The sequence below is a fragment of the Carlito syrichta genome, unplaced genomic scaffold (assembly GCF_000164805.1).
Source record: "Carlito syrichta isolate Samal-C Ts95f unplaced genomic scaffold, Tarsius_syrichta-2.0.1 Scaffold82261, whole genome shotgun sequence".
Classification (NCBI taxonomy): domain Eukaryota; kingdom Metazoa; phylum Chordata; class Mammalia; order Primates; family Tarsiidae; genus Carlito; species Carlito syrichta.
The window spans coordinates 51,871-75,025 of record NW_007026357.1 but is presented as its reverse complement, the minus strand read 5'-3'; the positions used below and the strand labels follow the sequence as shown (position 1 = coordinate 75,025).

The window sequence follows — 23,155 nt, the reverse complement described above, 5'->3', positions numbered from 1 at the left end:
CTCACCATGACTTCCCTGGTAGTGACTCTGGAGACTTGTAGTTTGTATGTGTCCATAAGCTAAAGGCTGCTTCCGAACATAGGCTTTTTGTTGTCATTCTTCCCACATCTGTCATCTTTCTATATAAATGAGTCATCACAAAGCTATTGTTATTCCATTTGACATGAATCTTGTAAACAAGGCACTCTTTTATGAGCCACATGCTTAGAGCTCACTGATTATGCAGAATTCTCAGTACTACAACTTATTTCTCAGAAAAGTTTACATAGATATCTACCTTGCTGCAGAAAACCATTAGGATGAGTCAGTCTCCTGGCACCTAGGAGAAACTTGTTCATTCTCTATGTCCCCAGAGCTCAAGTAAATCATAAAATGTGGTGAATGTTCTTTATTTTAAATCCTTCTTAGATTTCAGTTTAAAGTTTTTGTGGTTCAAAATTTACTCCTTTCACCCCATGTCCAATAACTATCAAACTTATCAAATAGTGAGGAAGTCGGTGAGAGTATCAGCTGCCTTGTTCTGTTTTCCTTTGCTACACAAAGATGAGATCTATGAGAATATTTTAAGTTACACAAGGATTGGAAATATTGAGATATTTGATTGGAAGAATTCAATTTAAAATGAACATTGCAGATGCTGATGCTTCCTATCTTTCTTCTATTTTCTGCAGGCTGTTGCCTACCGTCTGTGTTCTATTTCACTTTGTTTCATGTTTCCATTGTCTTCTTGCACTTTAAGTCTACGACAACCCAACAGAATAAGGACAAGATGTCATTAAGAAGAAAGTGAAGAATATAGCATTCCATGGTTAATTCCATTGCTAATTTGTTATGGATTTTCCACTTGACGGAAAAAATGAAGGCAATGCCAAGCAGTTCACCATTACAAAAATGTGATTTATATTTTACTTTATCATATTCTGAAGAAACCAGGATTAGAGATGATGAGCCCAGTATAATCACACGAGTCCTCAAATGTGGAAGAACTTTTCCCCAATCAGTGAGAAAGAAGAAGCAGTAGAAGAAATATGAAGTGTGAAAAGGGCTCAATTAGCTGTTGCTGACTTTAAAATGGAGGAAAGCACTGGGTACAGTGGCTCACATCTCGAATCTCAGCACTTTGAGAGGCGGAAGGGAAAGGATTGACTGAGCCCAGGGGTTCAAGACCAGCCTGGACAACTTGGCGAGACCTCATGGGTGTGGTGGTGCATGCGAGTAGTTCCAGCTAACTGGAAGCCTGAAGTGGAAGGATTGCCTGAGCCCAGCAGGTCGAGGCTGCGGTGGCCATAAGTAGTGCATCCTAGCCTGGGAGACAGAGTGAGAGTCCAGTTAGAAAGAAAAAGAGAGAGGGAGGAAGGGAGGGAGGAAAGGAGGGAGGGAGAGGGGGAGGGAGGAAGAGGGGTGGGAGGGAGGGAGGAAAGAGAAAGGGAAGGGAAGGGAAGGGAAGGAAGAAAGATGGAGGAAGGGGGCTGTAAGCCAAAGAATATGGGTATTCTCTAAAGCTGGGAAGAGCAAGGAAACAGATTCTTGCCTAGCACCTTCTAAGGAACACAGACTTGCTGACACCTTGATTTTACCTTAATGGGACCCATGTTGGACTTCTGACTTATAGAATTATAATAAATTTATGTTGTTTTAAGCCACTAATTTTGTGATAACTTGATACAGTACTTATAGAAAACTAAGTTATCCCAAGAGAAAGAAAATATCTTTGTAAACGCAGCCCTTAGAAAAAGGTTTCTCAGCTAGTTTTGGCCACACTGTACCCCCAGATTCTTTTTTTTTTTGAGTTGGAGTCTCACTCTGTCGCCCAGAAATGGAGTGCAGTGGCCGCTCCCGGCCACCGCAACCTCGACCTGCTGGGCTCTGGCGATCCTTCCGCCTCAGCCTTCCAAGTAGCCAGAATTATGCGCTACCATGCCCGGCTAATTTTTTGATTTATTGTAGAGATGAGGTCTCACCTGTCCAGGTGGGTCTCGAACCCGCGGGCTCAGGCAATCCACTTACCTCAGCCTCCCAAAGGCGCGGGATTACAGGCTGAGCCACTGAGCCCGGCTACCCCCAGATTCTTAATAGTCAGGGCATGGTCACCCACCTCAACTCTGCATTCGAAATACCACCATGGAAGACTCCATCCCATGGTCCTTGCTGAGATTCCCCCGACAGTCCTCTAGGATAAGAATTATGATACAATTCCTTCTATAATAACAAGACAAGATAAATATTCAGATATCATTAAACATGGGTCCCAGTATCTCTCTCTCCCTCTGGTGAGAAACCTCAACAGGTTTTGCATCCTCCTCAGTGTGGCCAGCATGTCTTGGAGTTTCTTCTCTCCTTTTCCATTTGACCATAGTCTTTGTTTTGCATCTGCGTATTCACATTCAAGCGTATCTTTATTAACTGTTTTCTTCAGAAACTTGACAAAAATACCCACTGCTCCAGAACTGACTACATCTCCAGTCAATGAAGGTGTTGTTTGCATCACAAAGTTTTCCTTTTCCTCCTTCAATTGTGTCCTTAGGACTATAAGCAGCTTTCTCTAACAAATAGAGTTGGGAGTTTAAGCCCTTTCTGGGAGGAAAGAGTCACTTACAGTTTGGATTTCTATTTTGTAGGGTCATTACCTATATGAAGTCATAGTATTAAATGGATCCTTCATTATGTGTTCTATGGCACTTTCTGTGTAACCCCTTTAATTGTCCCCTGGTGTCAGTAGTTCATGGGTATACTACTGTTTATCCAGCTCATACCCAATGTGTATGAACCACATAAACAAAAGCAGAAATAATGAAATTTGGAGTACACTGTAAATATAGCGTAAGGATGTTGGAGGTGCTACCTGTGATGCCTAGAAAGTAGATTTCAGTTTAATGCAGGGGTGACACTGAGAATTTTATCTGTAAGAGTCATATTTGAAACTTCTCCACAGATAGAAAAGGGTCACACAAGGGTAAATTATAGCATTAACATGCTGTAGCTGTCCTGTACCAAAGATGAGACATCCATTGCTATTTTCCTGTCTACCTGCTCCCTCATGAAGAAAGACTTACACAGTAATTTGGATCTAACTGCCGTTTACAACATCTTAGTTGCAAAGGAACCCTATCATGAGTCTTTAAAATGTATCTTCCCACCCAGATGTTAAGAATGAATGTCTGGCCAGGGGCAGTGGCTCATACCTATAATCCTAGCATTTGGGAGGCTGAAGTGAGAGGACTGCCTGAGACCACAAGTTTGAGACCAGCCTGGGCAACTCGGCGAGACCTCATCTCTACAATAAATCAAAAAATTTGCTGGACATGGTGGTACATGCTTGTAGTTCCAGCTATTTGGAAGACTGAGGTGGAAGAATCACCTGAGCCCAACAGGTTGTGGCTGTGGTGGCTGTAAGCATACCACTGCACTCCAGCCTGGGTAAGAGAGTGAGACTCTGACTTAAAAAAAAAAAAAAAAGTCAACTTTTTAAGTCTGATGATGACATTATAATTGCACATTTAATTGCAATTTTTATTGAGATAATTAAAGATTCACATGCCATTTAAAGAAGTACGGAGATCTCTTGTACACTTGCTCAGTTTATATCCAAATGGTAACATTTTGCAAAACTATAGTATAATATCTCAGGTAGAATATTGACATTGATACAATCTATTGAACTAAGCCAGAATCCCCAGTTTTATTTGTACTCACATGTATGGATATGGATATGGATTAAGCTCTATGCAGTTTTACCACCTGTGTAAGTTTCCACTACCACAGTCAATATACTGAACAGTTCCAACACCACAGGAATTCCTTGTGCTGCCCTTTTATGACTATACCCACCTCCCTTCAACTGCCTCCCCCAAGTCCCTCTCCCTTACTCCTGAAAACCACTAATCTGTCTTCTAATTCTAAAATTTTACCACTTAAAAATACTTTAAAAATTGAATTATACTGCATACAACCTTTGGGGGTTGGTTTTTTGTCATTCCACATAATTCTCTGGAGATTCATCCACGTTGTTGCATGTATCAACAGTTTGCTGCTTTTAATTGCTGAATTCAAGGTATGTAGGTGTTATAATTTGTTTTACCCTTTGAAGAACATTTTGGATAACTACAGTTTGGCTGTTATAAATACGGCTACTATGAACATTCATGTGCCAAAAGTCATGTGAGCTAGTCTAAGAAAAATGAATAGGAATTAGATAGTGAGAGACAAAGACAGACATTTTTAGCTTACAGAGCAGCATTTAAAACATGGGACTTGATTTGTGGCAGGAGAGATAGGTGTATATATATATGGTGTGTGTGTGTGTGTGTGTGTGTGTGTGTGTGTGTGTGTGTGTGTGATATGTGTGTGTATTTGTCAGGGAGGGGCTTGAGGTGTGTCTGCACATGAGAAGATGAGGATGTGTGTGAGTGGATGGGTGTGGGTGTGTAATTAGGTATGAGTACATGGGTGTGAGTATGTGTATATAGATGGGCATAAGTGGATGAGTGTGTGTGGGGGAGAAATGTAGATGAGTTGATGGGTTCATGCAAATGGGTGTGAGTAGATGGGTGGGATTACGGGGATGCGTACAAGTGTGCGTAGGTGATACAAGTGGAGGGGTGTGTGCATAGATAGGTGTGAGTGGGTGTAGTGATGTCGGTATATAGATGGATGTGAATGTGTAGATGGGTACAAATTGTTGGATATTACGTGTGTGGGTATGTGTAGGTGGGTGTGAGGGATTGGAGGTGGAGAGATATGAGTGGATGGGTGTAAGTGTGTACACAGTGTGAATGTGTAGATGGGTATGTGGATGAATATGAGTTTGTAGATGGATATGAGTGGTTGTATATGTGTGTGTGAGTGTGTGAGCGTGTATGCAAGTACACGTGTACAGATGGGCCATGGGATGTGGTTAAAATGAGAGGGGGAAAACAAATGGTGTATACCTGATATAAGTAGCTGCAAAGGTAAAATGGAAATAAATCATAAACAGCCTTATTGCTAATTGCAGGAATTTTGATTTTCTTGTGGGAAATGAGAAAACTTTATTAATTTTCTTATAAATATATGACAGAAGATTGAAAAAAGTTCATGGGTAATGAAATGTGGATAACGTCAGCCTTTACCACTTAGATGAAGAGAATTTTTTAGTTTCCTAAAAGGATGCATTGCAGATTTTCCTCTAAAAGCACACGTTTAGTAGAAAAATAGATCACTCTGTTTTACAAAAATGTAATTTGTACCTACACTTCATGAGACCTTGTGTACTACCCAAAGTCAGACATATATTGTATGTTCCCTCCTATACTGAAATTCTGTTTAATGTTGGTTCTAACAGTTGCCTTCATGTCCCATCTTGAGTTACTAGTAGCTGACATATACCTAAATATTCTTATTCAAAATCTTGACAAATGCTTTGGACTAGAAAGTGAGCTTCTGCTATAGAATTTTGCTTCATTTAGACAGAGCCTAAATAATGAAATTATTTCTTTCCAACAGCATCCTCCCTTTTAATGTCAAACCAATTCCCCATTCTCCTTTCTTTGTTATATGGGATCAGTTCACTCAGCTCTTGATTTTGATGAAATCATCATATCTGGGGAGAAAATGTCAATGGTCAAGTGAATTGTGAAATACACCGGTGAGGTTTAATATACTAAGTAACAGCAGAAAAAGTAGCCTATAGCAAAGAATCAAATAAGTACTTTGCTAATCCCCACTCCAAAGTTATTTTTTGCATCCCCTCTTGTAAACTCAGACCTAGTTTCAAATCTTAACTCCAAAATGTGTAGCAGTTGTGGAATCTTGAATGAGACATGTAACCTCTATGTGTCTGGTTTTATAATATGTTTAGTGGGATAATATTCACCTTGCAGGATTGTTGTGAAGCTTAAAAGTAAGATTAAATGCTTAGCACACTGGTACACAGGTAGATGATAATTATAATATCACAATTGTTACTGTATAGTTTTAAAACCTGTCTTCTATCACATATTTTTATATTCATAAATCCATCAGGCTGGAAAATTTAATTATGAGGCTAACTATAGAATTTTTTAAATTATTCTTTCACTAAAATATTCTGAAGAATTCCAGTGTTTTCATTTTCTAACTAAAGTCATGCTGTATTCAGATTTTATTAAAAGATGTTTTAACCTGTAGTTTTGAAAAGGAAAGAAATGCTGAAAAATTATGAAAAATATGCATATATTTTCTAAAATTATCAAACCAGTATGAAATATTTTAATCATGTTTCTTGTCATACACATAGCCCCTGCTAAGGAAACTTGCCCCACCTTCTGGTGAGGTAGACCTATGTGGTCATGTTCTTCTGCATATTAGTCAACTCTTCATTCCCAGTCAGAGCTGATTAGGACAGAGTTGGGCACTGACAAAAGGTTGGCTCACAGAGCTTCATGGTGGACAGGCCTCTTTTTTTCCAACCCTCCTAAAAACAGAAGCAGGGTAGGGTTCTCTAGCTCTGCTCAGACTTTCAAAACAATTCAAGAAAGAGACATTTTTAGAGGATGGGGATGAAAAAGCAATGGAAGTGATTATTAATACTTTAGCCAGCAAAAGGAACAATAGCTTGATTGAAAGCTTCTTTGACTTTCCTCCTAGAATTTGGAAACTTTCATGAAAAATGACCTAGTAAGTATTTTGATGTCTGGACCAGAGAACAGAGTCTACTCAATTCTTGGCTAGGAATTGCCCTAGAACAGGTAGTCTCTGTCCTTCCTGAGGCCTGCTTATTGGATTCCGTTGGGTTTCCGTGTGCATGTATCCTTATAATAAATACTCCATGGTTTGAGACTACGTGAGCCAGGTAAGAATGTCCTTCCTGGAACAGAATTTATGTGATAATTTATCCTGGGGTGTTGCCTCTGCTAATGGAGCCCAGAATAGATATTTTGTGACATAATTTTTTAAAATCACCATTGCCTTATTCATTAGAGATAATTCCAAATAACTCAATTCTTCCATCCATGAGTCAACAGGCTAATTATTATATATATTATTACTGCAATTCTGTATCATTGTGAATAGTATAATACTATAAGTAAAGAAACTTCCTCTCCAGTCACTTAAAGAAATGGAGAAATATATTTTCATCAAAGTAAGAAATCTGGAGGTAATCAGAAGCTCAATAGTATCCATGCTTCAGTGATGGTCTTGGTCTTTCCTTCATAGCTGCACTACTGTATTATTACTACAATGTAATTTAAATTATGTTATTCTACTGGCTTCATACAGAGCAGAAGGACCAATCCTAGTGTCTCAGTTCATTTTGTGCTGCTGTAACATAATACCACAGACTGGGTAACTTATAAAGAACAGAATTTTATTTCTCAAAGTTCCGAAGGCTAGAAAGTTCAAGGGCATTGGCGTCTGGTCTGGTGAGGGCCTTCTTGCTGCATCCTCACATGGCAGAAGATGGGAGGGGCAAGAAAGCTAGCTGAATGTTGCATGAAGTCCCTTTTATAAGGACCGTAATCCCATTAATGTTGAGAGAGCCCTCATGGCCTAATCATCTCCTAAAGGCTCTATGTTTTAATACCATCACACTGGCAACACCTAAATTTTGGAGAGAGTTAAGTTTCAGCATTTTGGAGAGGACAAAAACATTCTAGTCATAGCACCTAGGGTTTCCAATTGTAGAGTTTAGTAGAGCTCTTCACCTGTGAGGGTTTTCTGTGATGGTTTGTGGTTATCCCAGCTCCCAGGTGAACTTTACAGAGAATTTCATCAGCCCAAGTTCATGGCACACCAATAATAGGCATCATGAACATCCTCTTCCCTTCCTTCTCCTCCTTAACCTTTCCTGTCCATCTGTGCCCAGAAGTACTAGACCTACAAAGCCCATACCACTAAAGACAAATAAGGCAAATAACTCCTAAGCTGCTTTAAAAGGCTTTTCCTTCTCTATCTTGCCATCCCAGGTGGCAATGTGCAGATGAAATTTACTTAGTCATGTGTTCATTTGCTTTCAGTGGGCTTTGACAATTTCTCAATATTTTATTTTTGTTCAGTCACTGTACTTTCTTCCCAGTTTTAGTGTTGTAAGCTGGTTTTCATTTATTTGTTCATGCCATCTGCTCCTTGTTTTCTAATTGTTCAAATTTCATGATATTATAATATCTTGATTGTATGGAAAAAATACATAGAGTAAGCTAAACTATCTCAAGACATTATGGGATCAATATTTGAAAATGCATACATTGAGGATCCATCCTGTAAATATCATGTGAAAGAATGACTATATTAGGCCACACATTTTTATTCTTTTTGGTTAATTGTAAAATCCCAGTTACAAAATTAACAATGAAATAAGTCTTGTTACCTTAAAGATTATTAAATTCTTAGTGAATGACAAAGACACTTTATTTAGGCAGAAAATGGTAGTGTCAGTTTAAGTAATTCTAGCTAAAACAGCATTCCTGTGGTACTTATCCTGAGAATCTCAGATGAAAACTTTATTTGGAAACTTCTTATCATCCATAAGTGTTCTAATAGCTCAAATAATTAAACTCCACTTGACATAGCATTTTACATAGGAAATAGGCTAGCTGAAAAGGAAAATGTGGTTTTAATTTTTGTTGATTGAAATATTATGTGTTTTATATTTAAGATGGTTCACTTGGAACTAAGAAGATAAAGCAATCCCAGATTTATTTTATTTTAATATTGCACAAACATTTGGTGTTTTTGAGAAAAAATGCCATGAACTGATTCAAGGAATGTAAGTATTAACTTTGATTACACATTTATGATTTTAAAATGAACTATAATGCAAATAATTTTTCACAAAATTAAATATATGTATTTTCACCCTTTCAATAAATATATACACTTGTCAAGAAGCTAGAATTTTCCTAGCTGTATTCATTATCACGTCACTGAGCACTCAGTTTCCAATTGCTCACACACATGAATACACACACGTGAAGACACACATATACACACTCCTTACACATCCCTCTCCATATTCCTTTCAGGTGAAAGGAATTTATTGATAATCATTGTTATAATCTTTACTTAGTCACTACTTCATGACAGAATTCCAGTCCATCTAACACTTATTTGGTCATGATATGCTGGACTGTGACTAGGTCAGATGGTATTAATAAAGACAATTGTTGGCTGAGAATCTAACTGAAGTTCAGTTCTGAGTCTTTGTCCAATGGCTTTTTCTTCTGTCTCCAATCCTCACTACTTCTCATTCTGTTCTTCATTTCACAGTAATTTTACTAAAACAATCTTCTGACCGTACCTTTGAACTTGGGAGAAGTCACACCGGTGATGAGGCCTGGCTGAGATCATAATGAGGTCGTCTCCTCTGCCCAGCTCTCCGACTAGATTCTCCATCTTATTATGGGCTCGCATGTGAGATGTGGGGTTAGGAAGAAGCGAGTAAGGGAAAAGGCACTAACAGACACTCTAAAAACATTTATCATGCATTTGTTCTCGATATGATTGCCTATTGATAATTTGGCAGGGAAGTAAACATCTTATCCTATTTTAGTCATCGTCTTATACTCCCCTTCTCATTTTCTGGTTTTTTCCCCTGCCTTTTGCATCTTAATGCATCACCTTTCCCACATTCTTTCACTCTTGACTCCATTCCACCTGTTTGGCATTGGATAACTTCTGTGATATTACATTAATTCATGTGGAAACAGTTCCACATCTAGCATTGAAATGGATGGCTATTCCTTTTGGATGTTTTGCCTGCACTGATAAGTCCACTGCCATGCAGGTGAATGGGTGTGCCTCACCATCCATGGGCTATTTCATCAGGGGCGTGAATAGCCACTTCCAACCTTACCGGCTTTACCCCTCAACCCATGTTGAATTAATGTAATATCACAGAAGTTATCCAATGCCAAAGACTCAGAGCACTCCTAGTCAACTCCTTAAATTATGATCAGAACTTAATCCTCTGCCGACTAAATGCTCCATGGTCGTTCCACTATTCTCAAAATAAAATCCAAACTCTTGACCAGAAAGACCCCATGTAAACTGGTACCTCCTTAAGTCTCTGCCTGTCTCCTTTTACTCTACCTTTTCTGCACAATGCTTCGTCCATATTCATCTCTCAGTCTTCTGACAAGGCAAACCCTTTCTTCCTCTGGGGAAGGTTGAGGAAGTGATTGGAAAGAGGCTTTGCACATGCTTTTACCATTGCCTGGAACCTTCCTCCAGTTTTTTGTTTGGTTTTCCCATTTCGTCTTTCAGGCATCTATTTAAATATCACCAACTCACAGAGGCCTTCCCTAATTACTCTGTCTTAAATAATTTCTCTCACTCTCTCAAACACACCCACAACATACACAATCACACACACGTGTGCACATGCGTGTGCACATACACACACACACACACACACACACCCCACATATACACGTACCCATTTATGTGCATACATGTAACAGATGTCACCATCATCAAAGTTGTATTTAGTGATGGCACTATTTCTTTTCTTTTTTTTGAGTTGGAGTCTCACTCTGTCGCCCAGGCTGGAGTGCAGTGGCCGCTCTCGGCCACCACAGCCTCGACCTTGCTGGGCTTCGGCGATCCTTCTGCCTCAGCCTTCCAAGTAGCCGGAAATACAGGCACGTGCTACCACACCCGGCTGATTTTTTAATTTATTGTAGAGATGAGGTCTCGCTGCCCAGGCAGGTCTCGAACCCACGGGCTCAGGCAATCCACTCACCTCAGCCTCCCAAGAGCGCGGGATTACAGGCTGAGCCACCGAGCCCAGCTGGCACTATTTATTTTCTTCACAGCACTTAGCACTATGTTTTTGTTTAGTTTATTTGTTTGCATGTGTGATATGTATCTCCTTCACTTATACATAAACTCCAAGACAATAGGGACTTATTTGATCTCTGCACAGTTGTATCCCCAGTGCCTAGACCAGTGCAAGGCACATTGTAGGGGCTAACCAAATATATTGAATGTTGGCTGAATTGAGTAAGATTAGTTTGATTTTATATTAGATTTTTAAACAAAAGTCAAGTTTAATATTTAAATAGAGGAATAATAAACAACTTGTTTTATGGTATTTTCTCAAGGCTTAGGTATACCTGCTTATTTAACTCTTGTTCACTCTTCTTTATAATACTAACTCAAGGAATTAGTCTTATTACAACATTACAGCTTTAGAAGAGTAACTATACTGAATCTAAGATAAATAAAAATACAGCCAAAGACTGTGAACAGAACCAAACACTGTACCTCATGGTAAAGATTGTTTATCAAATAATAAGCAACCAGAATCTTTGGGCTACAGCTCCCCCAGAGAATGAGTTAGACAGGCACACTGAATGAAGGTGGCTGTATAACCAACTAATCACATGCACCGGGCACTGTCTAACTAGGTGGAAAGCTACAGTAGAATAAGAGAGCTTGTCTTTCCTGAGCTGAGTTTATACATACATTGTCCCTCTTGACTTTATGTATACTGAGCGCTGATAACTTTCAAGATGTTGTTTCCCTTGGAAATCTTTTCCTTTAAAAAATTTTATACTTTAATCATTATGGACACATAAAAGTTGTACATGTTTATGGGGTACATGTGATATTTTAATATAAGCATACAATGTAATCAGATCAGGGTGACTGGGATATCTATTTCCTCAAGCATTTATCATTTCTTTGTGTTGGGAACATTACGATTCCACTCTTTTAGTTATTTTTAAATCTACAATAATTATTAACCACAGTCACCCTATTGTGCTACCAAACACTAAATCTTATTCTATCTAGCTATTAAACAACTCTTCTTTATCTTCACTCCCTGCCACCCTTCCCAGCCGCTGGTGACCATCATTCTACCTCTGTCTCCATGAATCCAGTTTATTTTAGCTCTTACATGTGAGAACATGTAATGTGTGCTGTTGTGCCTAGATAATTTCAATGAACATAATGACTTCCAGTTCCACCCATGTTGTTGCAAATGACAGGAGTGTATTCTTTTTTATGGCTGAATAATATTTTATTGTGTTTATATACCACATTTTCTTATCTGTTCATCCATTGATGGACACATAAGTTGATTCTTATCTTGGCTATTGTGAATAGTGTTGCAATAAATATGGGAGTGCAGATATCTCTTTGATATATTGATTTCCTTTCTCCTGGAAATATACTCAGCAGTGAGATTGCTGGATCATATGGTAGCTCTTTTTAGTTTTATGAGGAACCCCATATGTGGAAAACCCACTGTTTTTCACAGTGATTGTACTAATTTACATTCCCATCAACAATGTTACAAGTGTTCCTCTTTCTCTACATTCTCACCAGCATCTGCTATTGCCTGTCTTTTTTATAAAAGCCATTTATAACTGGGCTGAGATAATATCTCATTGTAGTTTTGATGTGCATTTCTCTGATGATTAATAATGCTGAGCATTTTTTCATATGCCTGCTGGCCACTTGTATGTCTTCTTTTGAGAAATGTCCATTCAGATATTTTGCCCATTTTAAAAGAGAATTATTATTATTTTTCCTATTGGGTTGCTTGAACTCCTTACATATTCTAGTTGTTAATCCCTTCTCAGATGGGTTGTTTTTCAGGTGATTAATTATTTCCTTTGTTGTTCAGAAGCTTTTTAGTTTGATGTGATCCCATTTGTCCATTTTTGCTTTGGTTTCCTGTGCTTCTGAGGTCTTACTTAAGAAGACTTCTATGATTCCTTAGCTCTAGCAACAAAAGTTCCAGCAAAAAAAGAAAATATAGATTTACTGGACTTCATCAACATTTTAAAAATTTGTGCATCAAAAGGCACTGTGATGGTTAATTTTATGTGTCTACTTGACTGGGTTAAGGGATACTCAGATAGATGGTAAGATGTTATTTTGTGTGTCTGTGAAGATGTTTCTGGAAGAGACTGGCACTTCAATCAGCAAACTGAATAAAGATGATATACCTTCACCAGTGTGGGTAGACATCATCCAATTTGTTGAGAGCTCTGATAAAACACACAGGTGAAAAAAAGGAGAATTTCTTTTTTCTTGAGCTAAGACATCCATCTTCTCTTGTCCTTTAACATCAGAACTCCTCGTTGTTGGACTTTCAGACTCTATGACTTGACACCAGCAGTGCCTCTACTTTTCAGGCCTTCAGACTTAGACTGAATTTTACAACTAGCTTTCCTGGTTCTCCAGTTTGCAGATGGAATATCACAGGATTTCTTGCCTTCATAATGGATAAGACAATTCTCATAATAAATCTCCCATCAATCTACCAAAAAAAAAAAAAAAGAAGAAGACGACTTCTTTGCCCAGACCAATGTCCTGAAATGTTTCTCTGATTTTTGTCTTCTAGTGGTTACATAGTTTCAGGTCTTAGATGTAAGTCTCCAATTTCTTTTGATTTGATTTTTTTTACATGATGAGAGTCGAGATCTAGTTTCATTCTTCTATATGTGAATCTCCAGTCACACCTCTTAAAAGAGAACTCCCAAGTACTAGTCACTCAGCAGAAAAACACTCAGCAGTTTCAAACCATAGGCCTTTAAATATTAACATATGATTTTTAGGAGGTATTTCATCAGTATTCCTTGAACATAAGAACAAGGCTGACAAATTATGACCCTTTGTTCTGGCTAGCTGTCCACCTCTTTTTGTAAATAAAGCTTTATTGGAACACAGTCATGTTTATTCATTTGTATTTGTCTTTTACTGCTTTTGCCCCATAATGGCAGAATACATGGGCTACAAGGCCTAAACTATTTACTATTTGAGCATATATAAGAAAAATTTACAGTCTCTACAAATGAGACTTCATTTTACCAATGAGACACTCAATTATTAATCAATGTGACTGCATAAGACAGTATTCAATGTGACCAGAATCCTACCAAGTTTTGTTTTGCAGAACTCCATTGGGCTCCTCTTAGGACCTTCTTTTAAATAAATGTTTGGCCACATTGTACCATAGGTATTCTATTTACACTTTGCCATCATTTTTAACCTATTAGCAACTTGTCTTCTTTACATTTCCCTCTCTACTGCCCCCAACATGGTATATTCCTATTGCCATATGTGTATGCTGTGAAATATAGAGAGTTATTCTCTATGTTTTTGAGAATCCACAGGAATCATCACTGCTCCCTCAAGAAGGGTGTTCTGAAATGATTTATATTCTTCACCATTTAAAACGTACTTTTAGAATTGTATATACTCCAGAAAATGTATAATTCACCAGAGAGTCTGGGAAAATGATTTAAAATAATATTAGACTTTCATTTAAATTATGTAGAGCCAGAGAAGAAGTGGCCAAATTAAGATCTAGCTTGTGGGGAAGTGGGATTGGCAGTAGTGGGAATCTGCCTGGGGAAGGGGGCACACCTTATCAACAAGGGTACCTGCATAATGAACATTTGTATACCCAACCCTGAATTCCTCACATCTTTAAAATGATAATAATAATAATATAATAAAGATCTAGCTTATAAACAAATTTCTTTTGGAAATAATATATTAGATTCTAATTCTAAAATAAACTGGAAAAAGCAAATGATATATTATATTTTCAGGCTTAAGCGAAATGGATATTTTATAGCAGTGATAGCTAAATTTGCAAAAGCTGAAAAATATTTTTCCATAGTAAACATTTGTGTGTTGGTAGTTTTCTGTCAATTCATAGGAATATATAAAAACATTTAATCTGTTGCTTATTGTACCACATATAGATTTTTCTCTGGATTGTGAAAAATACATTATAAATAAGAAATAAGGTAGATTTATAAATAATATTTTCTTGCAGAAATTATGAACAAATAAATATTCTCTTCCCTTTTTCCCTGTCTAGGACAGTGTTTGGAATATAGTAGACACTTGGCAAATTATTGAATAAATAAAAATTAAGGTCAAGTCACATTCTGTATTAATTAGCTTATGAAAAAAATTTTTTAAATCTGGAATTATGACTCATGAACTAATTTAGAACTATATTTTTGGCTTTTGCTTATTACAGAATCACTTAAAATCAGATTACTGACTAGAGAAACATTTGGGCAAGAGGCAAGAAAGAGTGCCCAACCTGACTCTAATTCTTGTTGATGGTTCCACTGGCAAGCAGTCATGGAAAAACACAAATTTCATACTTATTCTGAATACTTCCTTCACTACCTACAAGCCAAGATGAATTAGCTTTAAAATTAATGATCTTAATAAAGATAAACAAATGAATCCATGTAAAAGAATAGGGAGGACAGACATATATGGTAATTCACATACACAGTAAATTCATTTTTGACAAAGATGACAGACAATTCAATGGAGAAGAAACTCTTTTAAAACAAATTCTATAATGAACATTTGTTTGTACCCCTGAATTGTACCCCACATCTTTAAAATTAAAAAAATTACAGGAAAAAAGATTTTAAAAAATAAACAAATGATAGTAGAACATCTGAAAAGAAATACATATGAAATATATATTTATATATATTAATATATGAAATATATGTATAAATATTATATATAGAAAAAATATATAATGTATATATCAATAGATAAGATATATAAATATATATTTGTATATAAATATATACATATATTTATATATAAATATACAGAAAATATATAGTCAATAGGCTCATAAAATAATACTCAACATATTGGGAGAAAATTAATAGTAACTCCCTACTTTCACCACACACGAAAATTAACTAAAGATGATTCATAGAACAAAATATAAAAGGAAAATTTACAAAGCTTCTAAGAGAAAGCATAGGAGAATATCTTTATGATCTTGATATTTGCAAAGATTTCTTAAACAAAATACCAAAGCACTACATATAAAAGAAAAATAATAAATTATACTTACTCTAAATTATAAACTTATACTCATTAAAATGTATCATTAAGAAAATTAAAAAGCAAGCCAGGATTGAAAAATGTTTGCAAGATCTATTTCTGAAAAGAAATACATATGAAACATATATTCATATATATGATATATTCATATCAAAAGTTAGCCGGGCATGGTAGCGCGCACCTGTAGTTCCAGCTACCTGAGAGGATCGCCAGAGCCCAGCAGATCCAGGCTGCGGTGGCCGGGAGCCGCCACTGCACTCCGGTAGGAGCGACATAGTGATACTCCAACTCAAAAAAATAAAACAGAATAAAACAAAACAAATAACTTCAGAGATAGCACTAGACGTGCATACTAGAATGGCTAAAATTAAAAAGATTGCCAAGACAAATGGAAGATGTAAAAAAACTGGAACTTTCATAAATGCTTGGTGGGAATGTGAAATTTTACAACCACTCAGAAAAACTGTTCAATAATTTCTTTCTTTTTTTTTTTTTGAATTGGAGTCTCACTCTGTCACCCAGACTGGAGTGCAGTGGCGGCTCCCGGCCACCGCAGCCTCGACCTGATGGGCTCAGGCGATCCTTCCGCCTCAGCCTTCCAAGTAGCTGGAACTACAGGCACGCGCTACCACGCCCGGTTGATTTTTTGATTTATTGTAGAGATGAGGTCTTGCCAAGTTGCCCAGGAGGGTCTCGAACCCGCGGGCTCAAGCAATCCACTCACCTCAGCCTCCCAAAGGCGCAGGATTACAGGCTGAGCCACCCAGCCCGGCCAATAATTTCTTATAAAATTAAACCTATACCTACCCAGTGGTATTGGCAATTTAAATAATTACCTAAGAAAAATGAGAGTATATGTTCACAAAAAGTCATATGCAAACGTTTATAGCAGCTTTACTCATAATAGTGAAAAATTGGAAACAACATAAATATATATCAACAGATTAATGGATAAAAATGATGGCATATTTATACAATAGAATCTTGTTCCACAGTTTAAAAAATGAATAAACTATCATATACACAGCAACATGGATTCCTCTGAAAAAGATGATGCTGAAAAAATTAGATACAAAAGAGTATGTACTGGATTATTTCATTTATATGAGATACCAGAAAAGACAAAGCTAATCTGTAGTGACACAAAATATAAATGATTGTTTGGTGAGTAGATGCACGGGTGGAGAATTGACTCCAAAGGTTAATGTATATGTTCTTTTTTTTTTTTTTTTTTTGAGTTGGAGTCTCACTCTGTTGCCCAGACTGGAGTGCAGGAGTGCTGTGGCTGCTCCCGGCCACCGCAGCCTCGACCTGCTGGGCTCCGGCGATCCTTCCGCCTCAGCCTTCCGATTAGCCAGAATTACAGGCATGCGTTACCACGCCCGGCTGATTTTTAGATTTATTGTAGAGATGAGGTCTCGCTGCCCAGGCGGGTCTCGAACCCGCGGGCTCAGGCAATCCACTCACCTCGGCCTCCCAAAGGCGCGGGATTACAGGCTGAGCCACTGAGCCTGGCTTGTATATGTTCTTATACTGATATCGTCGGTGGTTACAAGGTTGTAATTATTTGTCAATCACCAAATTGTATACTTAAAATAGCTGCATCTTATATGTAAATTATCCATCAATAAAGGCATTATAAAAAAGAAAAACATTTAAAATGGGTAAAAAATTCACAACTGCAAAGATGTGGAATCAACCTAAAGCCCATCAACTGACTGAAGGATAACAAAAATGTGATATATAATATATATCATATGTATATTTACCATGACCATAGATTACTACTCAGTCATGAAAAGGGATGAAATAATGTCTTTTGTGGCAATTTGGATGGAACTGGAGAACACCATTCTAAGTGAAGTAATGCGGAAATGGAAAACCAAACACTGCATGTTCTCACTTACAAGTAGAAGCTAAACTAAGGAACTACAAAGGCATATGGAATGGCATAATGGACACTGGAGATGTAGAAGGGGCAAGGGAGCAGGGGACTGATAATGAAAAATCACCTATCAGGTGCAATATGCATAGGTTGGGGTGGAGGATACACTTATAGCCTAGACTTCTTCACCACTAAACAATGCATCCATGATGATCCATGCATCGTTTGTACGCCCTAAGCTATTGAAATAAAAATAAAATAAAATGAGTGAAATATGTGATAATTAAAAGGAGTCAGTAATTAAATCAAGAATTAAAAAGAGATACAAATCTCCACAATCCCATGTAAAAGTGCTCAATTTCATTAGTCATAATTTCATTATCATAGTGACATATCATTTTCTATTCACTATAAATATCCACCCTATCACCCTTGAAATTCATTACAGGTCTAAATCCGGAATAAATGAACATATATATCCAGCAAAAGACTTGTGCAGTTTTACATAAGTGAGATTATATAGTATTGTCTTTCTATGTCTGGCTTATTTCACTAGCATAGATATAGATGTTCTAGGTTCATCTATATTGTTGTAAATGGCAGGATTTTGTTCTTTTTTTTAAGGTTCAATAATATTCCATTATATGTAATACCACCTTTTCTTTATCCATTCATCTGTTGATGAACACTTAAATTGTTTCCAAATTTTGGCTATTGTAAATAATGCTGCAATAAACAAGAAAGTGTAGATATCTCTTTTACATACTGATTTCATTTACTTTATTTTTATTTATTTATATTTCTGTCAGAGTCTCACTCTGTCACCCAGGCTGGAGTGCAGTGGAACACTGCTCATGGCCACTACAGCCTCAACCTGCTGGGCTCAGGTGATACTTCCGCCTCGGCCTTCCAAGTAGCTGGAACCAAACGCATGCACCACCATGCCCGGTTAATTTGTTTATTTATTGGAGACAAGGTCTCGCCAAGTTGCTCTGACTGGTTTCAAACCCCTGAGCTCAGGCAATCCTTTCACCTCTGTCTCCCAAAGTTTACTTTAGATAGATACTCAGAAGTAGGATTGATGAATCATATGATAGTTCTATTTTTAACCTTTTGAGGAACCTCCGTACTGTTTTCAATAATAACTGTAAAAATTTACATTCCTACCAACAGTATACAAGGATATCTTTTTCTTCACATCCTCACCAACACTTATCTTTGGTCTTTTTTATAGCAGCCATTCTAATAGATGTGTGGTAATATCTCATTGTGGTTTTGTTTGTATTTCTGATAATTAAAGATGTTGAGCATCTTTTCATATACCTGTTGGTCATTTTAGTAGACTCATGGTTACCAGGGGTTGGGGGATGGGGTGAAGGGAAGATACTGGTCAAAGGGTACAAACTTTCAGCTATACGATGAATAGGTACTGGAGACCTAAAGTACAGCATGGTGACTATAGTTGGTAATAATGTAGTATACACATTTGCCAAGATATTAGATCCCAAGTATTCTCATCACCACCAAAAAGTAAAAAAGGTACCTATGTGAGGTGATGAATATTTTAATTAGTTTGATTGTGGTAATCATTTTACAATATATACATAAAACAAAACTTCTCATTGTACATCCTAAATAAGAAGGGGACTCAAAACAACCCAGAATTTATTTATAAAAAAATTGTGTATTTGTTCTTACATGTTTAAAATTCAGTCATCTTCAAAGTACTCTCCGTTTGATGTAATACACCTTTAGAGTCGCCTTTTCCACTGTTCTAAACCGTTTTTGAACTCATCAATTTTGATTCCCTTTAGTGCCCCTGCCATTTTTTTGTTTCACCTCTTACACATCAGCAAAATGTTTCCCTTTGAGGACTTTTTTCATCCCGGGAAACAAAAATAAGGCGCTCAGAGCAAGGTCAAGGGGAATAGAGAAGATGGGGATAAAGGGAGTCATGCTGTTTTTTTGGTCAGAAACTGCTAACAGGACAGTGTGGGCAGGTTGCTCATGTACATCATCCATCATGAAAAGAGCAAATGTTTTGAAAGAACCTCCAAAAAAAAAAAAAATTTCACTGAAGCCAAATTCAGCCTATCACACCACCACTAGCTGGTATCTAGTGCTGATGGGTTCCTAGACCACTTACCTATGGAAGAAGCTTGTATTACAAGAGACCCGTCTTCCAAAAAATAATTCTGTTTTTTTTTTGGGGGGGGGTCACCTCTCATAAATGCAATTTATATTTGTCAATCATATCCCAATAATGCTGGAAGAAATTTAAAAATAAATAATAAAATTGTGGTGAAAAAGCTTGTGCAAGAAAGTTTATAGCCATTTTAGTTATAGGAGGCCCAAACTAGAAACAAATAAAATATTAATCAACAGAATAAAAAAATGTGAAATAATCATGTAATGCAATTATACTCACCTGTAAAAAGAACTACTGATTTACAAAACAACAGAAAAAATATTTGAAAAACATTCTGCCGAGCCAAAGTCAGATACAAGAATATATACTGTATGATTCTATTTATATAAAGTTCATAAATGACCAAACAATTCTTTGGTGATAAAAATCAGAACAGTGGTTGTTATGGAGTGAAGATTGGCTGGAAAGGACACAAGAAACTTTTTGGGGTGATAGACATGTCCTATGCCTACTGAGGTGATGGTTACATGGTTACATCAATGAGTTTAAACTCATTGATTTTAGGAGCTTGAATTTAAGAACTCATGATTGGTTACATTCCACTCCAAATAGATTTTATCTCAACTGAAAACAAAAAATAGCCAAGTCAACTGACTAACTAGAGCCTTTATTGCCCTTTTTCTTTCATGTATTATCTGGCTAATAAGCATATAACTCTGGATTAATGTCAAAAACCTATTCTATCTACTTTTCTTTGAAGAAAATTATTTTAAAAATCATTCCTTTAAGTGGAATTTAATTATCTTTTAGCTATTAGAAACTTTGATCCATAGTTCACCTATTATTGCCACCATCATCCAACAAAGTATATTGTATTTATTTTTTAGTAGTACTTGAGGTTTTTTGCTTAAGGATTAATTGGGGTTTTTTAATCTTCTTTTCTATAGCAAGGAAATATTTATTGCACATGGGTGAGAAACAAGTGAGAGACCAAGACTATCTCAAGTAAGCAGTCGTTATTAGTTGAAAGGAAAAGTTTGAGAATTAAGAGCTACCAGACAACAGAGAAACAGCACACCGTCTGAGAACCTTACCTTGTAACATTTATTCTTTACTTTTCTATGTTGTTTTTTAGCATGGAATGCTGAGCACCTCTGAGTATTCAGGGAGGAGGCTGGTGGAAATGGAGCAAATTAGCCAGGCGCTCCAAGATTCACATCCCTTCTTTTGGAGTTGGTGTTAGTTTGAGGCTGCTTGCTGGGTAACAGGAACCACAGCCTTTGTCTCCTGGATGTATCCTGGCAACCTGTCAACAAAAGGGACAGAACTGAGTTCTCTAGTAACTGATTGGAAAAATCCAAAACATGGGGGGAAGGAACTCAGAAACAGACAGCAAAATGAGTGTGGACTTTAGCTGTCTTATAAACTGATTCCAGCATCTTTACCAATGGACTGAGCATCCAACAAGGAGAGGCAGATGAATTTAAGTCACAGGGGTTTTTGTTTTCGTTTTGGATGTAGAAGAAAAAGAAACAATATTTACCGATTAACTTATTGATTTTTTCCTAGGGATGTTTTAAAAGTACTGTCTAAATAGAAGAGCTTGGTCTTTTCTAAACAAAGTGGATATTTTCCATGATTCTCAAAAGATGTTTTCTATTTTGCTCTAAGATGCAAGAAACTGTAAGATTAGAAGTTATACTTAGTTTGTCTTAAGATACAGAAAATGTTTCTTAAAAAAAGTTGACATTTAAAAATATATCTGAAATGTTGATTTTTAAAGCTCATATTTACAAATATTCTGTGATATTAAGATAATTGTGATGCAATCTCAGAGTGAAATAGTATACAAGTATTCAAGCTCAGAGGCAAAAATAGTTTATTAATATGGGGAAAGTGCACAATATATCTACTAAATGAAAAAGAGAAGCTATAACCCAGAATAGATAGTACAATCTTATTAAACTGCGTGCATTTGTGCACATGTGCATGCACAAGATCAACTCAAAGGACATACACCAAAATGCTAACAGTGATTACCTACGGGTGGTGAGATTAAGAAACATTTTATTGAATGATCTTTAGGATTAGGGACGAGAGAAGCAAAAAAGTAACCTCTAATATCTCAAAATCTTGTCCTTCATTCTCAGATAATGAATTGGGATATATAGGTAATTCACAGGACTGTTAATTCTGCTGAAGTGATTTCAGACCACACAGTCTGGAGACCCCACTGGACGATGAAGTCCCACATCCTAATTTGCTATAATACTTTAATGATGAATAGAGAAATCCTCTGCAGAGATTTAAAGATATCTGTTATGTTATCACATAAAATATTTTAAAGGATACCATATAAAAATAAGAGTACAAACGTAAGAGGGCATAAGAGCTACCAAGATGTCAGAGACTAAATGTCGAGATGGGGGCAGGGAGACTTAGTTTTACCTGTGGCCTTTTACTACCTTGTAAGTCTCTAGTTCCCATACTTTTCACTTTACACAAACTGCATGACTTGGTCCTTTTGGGAGCGAATGAGATCCGTCTCTAAAGAAACTGCCCAATAAATAAGCAAACCCATCCCAAACGCACACACAACAGGCAGCCCACGGGCTGGCCGAGGGCACCAAGCGGCCGAAGCACAGACGGGAAGTGCTGGCCTACGACTGGAGGACAGCCCCCCGGAAACATCGCGAGAGCCGGTGTTTCCACGCCAAAACCGGGCAGAGACTTGATCCGGACTGGAGCGACGGCTCTCAGGAGGCCCAAGAGTAAGAGAGCCTCCAGGCGCCGTTAGCTGGGTAGCTCAAGGAGCTTTCGCCGCCCTCTTTTCCCTGGAGCAGTTGCCGGGCCGACAGCTGCTTTTCTATATTCATCAAAGGTGCTTCTGAAACTTGCTGGAGAGGAAACTTCATTTTCTCCCAAATTCTGGACTCATTTGAAATTAATAGGTTTGTAGTTTCAGCCTGAATTGAACTTCCTGGTTTTCAAATGTATTTCGTCTTGGCAAAAGAGGCTTTCCTAGGTGTGTTCTTGTTCTCTCTCTCTCTCTCTCTCTCTCTCTCTCTCTCTCTCTCCCTCTGTCTCTCTGTCTCCCCCCCCCACCCCCCCGTCTTATAAAGGGACCACAAATTTTAAGCTGCTTATATATTTTTCTAAAAATCATGCTCAGAGGCATCTTGGACATGAAATAGCTCTTACAACACACAATCTTTTGATGATTTAAGTGTAAATGAAGCAGAAACATATGGATTCCATTTCCCATAAATCACAGACGGTCCTAAAAAAATCAGGAGGAAATTTGCTCAGCA

General features: G+C 37.2%; 1 protein-coding gene across 2 annotated transcripts in view; it reads right to left on the bottom strand.

Moving 5' to 3' along the window:
• The window catches only part of LOC103257965 (zinc finger protein 474), a 32,030-nt gene extending 10,897 nt beyond the window's left edge, over positions 1 to 21,133 (bottom strand). The window contains exon 1 of one of the 2 annotated variants that reach the window (XM_008055671.1): positions 20,960 to 21,133. The gene's annotated coding sequence lies outside the window, so the exon portion shown is untranslated. Of the gene's footprint in view, positions 1 to 20,938 lie in introns of both variants that reach the window. The other variant, XM_008055679.1, reaches the window with a different exon arrangement.
• Positions 21,134 to 23,155: the final 2,022 nt, after the last annotated feature.